A 7,095-nucleotide genomic window follows, 5' to 3' on the forward strand; every position below is an offset into this window, starting at 1 on the left:
TTTTAATTTTAATTTCAATCTTAATTTTAAATAAATTAAAATTGAAACTCCCATTTCCAGTTACATTATACAAAAAAAAAAATATATATATATATATACCCTTAGATTTATTATTATTATTATTATATTTGAAATGAATAAATAATTAGTTTCTTACGTATGCATCATCTTGAATATTCCATCGCCTAGACCCATTAATTTTTATTTTTTTTGTTTGCATATTCTCCAAGTTGGGATCCACCAATAGAAAACGTCATCATGTTTACAAACTTATAAATTGGAATTATTTGATTTAATATTTATTTAAAATAAATATTTTTATATTATAGGCATACAATTAGTACTATTGCATATAATATTGAAAATTATTATTTAATAGTTTAATAAAAATAATGTTATTAGTCATGATAGAGGAGACTAAACTAGAGGATTATACTATTTGAATATACAACCATATATATCAAATAATTCATATTCAACTATGTAAAATAAATCGTTAATTTAATTTGAGTGGAAATTAGGTTCGATTATTTAATTAAATGTCATGTATCCAACCCTAATATATTGATTTTTTTATATCAAAATCTTATATTCAGTTATACAAAATGTTTTCATTTCGAATTGTTGGAATTGGATTAATTTGAAAGTTCATATAGATTTAAAATCTCTCCATAGTGCTAACTTCCTTCTTATCAAATAAATATATATAATTTTTTATTAGGCTGACAATTGTTCATAACCGTATATAGGGTCACAAAACAATTAAAAACTAATAATCAAATTGTAATTAATTAGCATGATCATGATGTCACAGTTGGTATCCCTCGTTCTCTATACTATGAATTATGCCTGTTTTTAATTTTGACAACCATTATGGCCTTTTGTATCATTCCAAAGGTTAAGGACCAAATTCTATAAAATATATATATATATATATTTAAAAACTAACTTATCAATTGTTTAAGCTTGTAAAATGTTTGGAATGCGACTATTTCAATACAATGAGCAATAAGCGCAAACAATCGGAAAATAATGAGTAAGAGAAAACGATAAATATTATAGTCTAATGAACTCCATTATGATGAAAAATCCTAAACGTGTATATAATATTTAAACTACCGATCAAACATAATAAAGAAAAACAAGCTTGTTAGGCATATTCTTGTGTATTAGTTTGAATAGAAATAAATTTAAATAATATAGCCCCTTAATAACAAGTAAATAATTAATATGATAGTACTTTAAAAAAAACTCTCTTATAACATCCCAATCCTCTATTAGGTTAAAATTTAACTTGATTTTGCATAAAATGAGCCTATTTGGAATCATATATAATTTCATATATATATATATATAACAAATGTGACTGAATTATTTAAGATTAAAAAAAATATTAGATAGAATACTCTAGTTGGGATGAATTTGAAAAAATTGTGTGGTGGACTTAAAAAAATAACGATAAATTTATGGATAAAACGAGGGGATAAAAGTAGTTTTGTTATTTTTTTTTAAATTAGATAAAAAAAATAATAAATTAAATTGAAAATTTAAAGTATTTTATAAAAAAAATATTCTATTTTTTCTATGTGGACTTCAGCCACATGAACACAACCCTGCATATATTTGCCTCTTTATATGATTATGGGGGAAAAAATACGATTAAAATTGTGATATATAGAATTAAATTTGCTAAAAACTATATAAGTTAGAATCTAAATTAACAATTAGACTAATAATAACGAAAATTGAAAACCCATTTATTACTCAGATTTGTGATTAAAAAAAATCAAACAAACCTTAAAAGGAAGGCCACAAACTCATTTGGAATCGAGCGGAGTAGGGTCCCATTTAAAAGACAAAAAAAAAATTATGAGACTCAATTGGGACCCGACACGTGTTCAATTAAGTCGATCCAACTGTCAGTTTCTTTTGACCTCACACTAGCATCCATTTACGTCAGTTTTACATTATTATTATTATTATTATTATTATTATTATTATTATTATTATTATTAAAAGACCTATATATTTTCTATTTAATTATGTCGCTATTAAATTAAACTAGCATGTATCCTGTGCATTTGCACGAGTAATAATATAAAAAATTGTGGAAAAAATATTACGGTAAGATTTTTATGGACGGGTGAACTCACAATCCGACCTAAGTATCTATTTACTCTCACATATATATCCAAATTAATCATATCTCTCGACCCGGCAATCTGAACACTTTAAAAATTAAGCATCATTATATATATATATATATATATTATTTTGTTAGTTAAAAAGTTGAACGTATATTGTTAAAATGTCACGCGTTTATCAAATTTTGGGTTGAATTTAAAATATAAAGTGTTATTAGCCTAGTTAGTTAAAAGGTTGTATTTGCTTTGTTAGGTTGCAAGTTCGAACCATGCCTATAACATTTTTAATTTTATTTTTAACCGTTTTAAGTTTATGGGTGGGTCAACCCACAATCCGACCCAAGTATCCATTTACTCTCACATATATCCAAATTAACCACAGCTCTCGACCCGACAATCTGGATACTTTAAAAATTAAGCATCATTATATATATATAGATTAGTTAGTTAAAAAGTTGAACTTATATTGTTAAAATGTCACGCGTTTATCAAATTTTGGGTTTAACTTAAAATATAAAGTGTTATTAGTCTAGTTGATTAAAGGGTTGTACTTGTTTTGTTAGGTTGCAAGTTTGAACCATATCTATAGCATTTTTAATTTTATTTTTAACCGTTTTAAGTTTTTGGACGGGTCAACCCACAATCCGACCCAAATATCCATTTACTCTCACAAATATCCAAATTAACCACAGCTCTCGACCCGGCAATCCGGACACTTAAAAACTAAGCATCATTATATACATAGATTAGTTAGTTAAAAAATTGAACTTATATTGTTAAAATGTCAAGAGTTTATCAAATTTTGGGTTGAATTTAAAATATAAATTGTTATTAGCCTAGTTGGTTAAAGGGTTGTACTTGTTCTGATAGGTTGCAAGTTCGAACCATATCTATAGCATTTTTAATTTTATTTTTAACCGTTTTAAATTTATGGGCGGGTCAACCCACAATCCGACCAAAGTATCCATTTACTCTCACATATATCCAAATTAACCACGGCTCTCGACCCGGCAATCCGGACACTTTAAAAATTAAGCATTATTATATATATATAGATTAGTTAATTAAAAAGTTGAACTTATATTGTTAAAATGTCACGCGTTTATCAAAATTTGGGTTGAATTTAAAATATAGAGTGTTATTAGTCTAATTGGTTAAAGGGTTGTACTTGTTTTGTTAGGTTGCAAGTTCGAACCAAATCTATAGTATTTTTAATTTTATTTTTAACCGTTTTAAGTTTATGGGCGGGTCAACCCACAATCCGACCCAAGTATCTATTTACTCTCACATATATCCAAATTAACCACAGCTCTCGACCCGGCAATCCGGACACTTTAAAACTAAGCATCATTATATATATGTATAGATTAGTTACTTAAAAAGTTGAACTTATATTTTTAAAATGTCAAGAGTTTATCAAATTTTTGGTTGAATTTAAAATATAAAGTGTTATTAGCCTAGTTGGTTAAAGGGTTGTATTTGTTTTGATAGGTTGCAAGTTAAAACCATACCTATATCATTTTTAATTTTATTTTTAACCGTTTTAAATTTATGGGCGGGTCAACCCACAATCCGACCCAAGTATCCATTTACTCTCACATATATCCAAATTAACCACAGCTCTCGACCCGGCAATCCGGACACTTTAAAAATTAAGCATCATTATATATATATATATATTAGTTAGTTAAAAAGTTGAACTTATATTGTTAAAATGTCAAGCGTTTATCAAATTTTGGGTTGAATTTAAAATATAGAGTGTTATTAGCCTAATTGGTTAAAATGTTGTACATGTTTTGTTAGGTTGCAAGCTCGAACCATATCTATAGAATTTTTAATTTTATTTTTAACCGTTTTAAGTTTATGGGCGGGTCAACCCATAATCCGACCCAAATATCCATTTACTCTCACATATATCCAAATTAACCATAGCTCTCGACCCGGCAATCCGGACACTTTAAAAATTAAGCATCATTATATATATATATATAGATTAGTTAGTTAAAAAGTTGAACTTATATTGTTAAAATGTCACGCGTTTATCAAATTTTGGGTTGAATTTAAAATATAAAGTGTTATTAGCCTAGTTGGTTAAAGAGTTGTACTTATTTTGTTAGATTGCAAGTTCGAACCATACCTATAGCATTTTTAATTTTATTTTTAACCGTTTTAAGTTTATGGACGGGTCAACCCACAATCCGACTCAAGTATCCATTTACTCTCACAAATATCCAAATTAATCACAGCTCTCGACCTGGCAATCAGGACACTTTAAAAATTAAGCATCATTATATATATATAGAATATTTAGTTAAAAAGTTGAACTTATATTGTTAAAATGTCACGCGTTTATCAAATTTTGGGTTGAATTTAAAATATAATGTGTTATTAGCCTAGTTGGTTAAATGGTTGTATTTGTTTTGTTAGGTTGCAAGTTCGAACCATACCTATAGCATTTTTAATTTTATTTTTAACCGTTTTAAGTTTATGGACGGGTCAACCCACAATCTGACCCAAGTATCCATTTACTCTCACATATATCCAAATTAACCACAGCTCTCCGGACATTTTAAAAATTAAGCATCATTATATATATATATAGATTAGCATGAATTCTGTACCTTTATACATTTAAGAATATAAATAAAGTATTATTTATATATAAATATTTTAAATAAAAATAATATTATTCAAATTTAATTAATTTAAAATTAATTTTAGTTTGTAAAAATTAAATTTAATCCAAAATTTAATGTTAATATATATTTTAAAATTCAGTAAATATCTAAGTTAAAAAAATTAATTTTATAAGTTCGAAAAACATTTGAAAAAAAAACAGTTTTTTTAATAAGAATTAAGTCAATTACACAATTTATTTTATTAGTTACTATAGATCGATTAAATATTTACTTAAAATTGTATCATACATTTTTTTCTTATCCAAAATAATGTTATACGTGTTGTACACTATTACCAACCTCTTATCTATTAATGTGTTTTTTATTACTATCACTTCGACAAACCAACCAGCAATCACCAATCACACAATCCATATCTCATATCGTGACATCATATACTTTTACACACCTATTATCTCTCGTCAAATCAACCAACGTTTATCTTGTTAGTTACATTTTTTTAGATGTCTCTCATCACACTTGACAAAGTAACCACCAATCTTAATCGACTTTTAGTATCGTGAGCTCACACATTTTCACATTTCGGTCAATCAAAATTTCATTCATATTATTTTTAACCATCGATATCTCTTTTATGATCTGCCTCTTATCTCTACAAATTTCATCTCTCATCTCATGATTTTTACCCTTACCGCGACCTCTATTACCACCAATTGAGACCTCTTATCTCGTGACTCACACATTTTCATATTCCTCTATATCCACTCGGAAAATTACCCATAAATCCCAATCAAACATTTAATCTCTTGACCTAACACACTTTTACAATTTGATTAATCAACATCTCATTCATATATTTTAATCAATAATATCTCATTTATTACCATCATCTTTTATATTATTGTGATCTCTTTTATTACCCCCGCTTCGATAAACCAACCACCAAATCTTAATCGATATCTCATCTCGTGATCTCACACACCTCTTATCCTTGTCAAACCAACATCAATCCCTCAATCGACCTCTCATCTTATGACTCACATTTTTTATATGTCTATTTGTCCCCTCGACAAATAACTCACTAATCAACTGACCCCTAATCTCGTGACCTCACACACTTTTATATTTCGGTCAATTAACATCTCACTTCCATATTTTTAACCATTAATATCTCATTTGTTACCAACCTCTTAAATTAATCCCACTTCTAGTAAACCAACCACCAAATCTCAATCGACATCTCATCTAATCTCATTACATTATACACACTTTCACACACCTCTTATCTCTCGTCAAACCAAACATCAATCTCCACAATCGAACTTTCACCTTATGATTCACAATTTTTTATATGTCTTTTTATCCCCTCGGCAAACCACTCATCAATCCTAATTTTGACCTCTAATCTCATGACCTCACACACACGTTTATACTTCGGTTAATCAAATATATCATTTATATATTTTTAACTGTCGATATCTCCTTTTATTATTGGCTTTTTATCCCGACAAATTAACCATAAATCCCCACCTCGCATCTAATCATATTTACTCTTATCACGACTTATTTTACCCCTACTTCAACAAATCAACAATCAATCCCTCAATCGACCACTTAGGTCAATTAACATCTCATTCATATATTTTTAACCATTAATATCTAATTTGCTAAGTAGACCTCTTATATTTACCCTCACTTCGACAAATCAACCACCAAATCCCAATCGACATTTCATCTCGTGACCTTACATACTTTCATACATCTCTTATCTCCTCGACAAACCACCCACCAATCTTAACTGATCTCTTGTGACTCAATTTTTCATATGCATCTTTATCCACTCGGTAAACCACCCACCAAATTTTAGTCGACCTCTTGTGTCTCACACTTTTTCATTTGCCTCTTTATTCCCTCGGCAAACCATCCACCAATCATAGTCGACCTTTTTTACCCCCCACTTCAACAAATCAACAACCAAATCCAATCGATCACACACCTTTTATCCTCTCGTCAAACCAACCATTAATCTCTCAATTGACCCTCATCTTTTTACTCACATTTTTTCATATGTCTCTTTATTCCCTCATATGCCTCTTTACCGCCTTAGTAAATAACTCACCAATCATATACAACATCTTTTACCCCCACTTCAACAAATCATCAACCAATTGATCACACACCTCGGTTAAACCAATCACTAACTCCCAATTGACCATCATCTTATGACTTACACTTTTTCATATGTCTCTTTATCCTCTTGGCTGACAAACTACTCACCACTTGACCTCCATCTCATGACCTCACACTTTCAA

The sequence above is a fragment of the Impatiens glandulifera genome, chromosome 1 (genome assembly GCF_907164915.1).
Source record: "Impatiens glandulifera chromosome 1, dImpGla2.1, whole genome shotgun sequence".
Taxonomy (NCBI): Eukaryota; Viridiplantae; Streptophyta; class Magnoliopsida; order Ericales; family Balsaminaceae; genus Impatiens; species Impatiens glandulifera.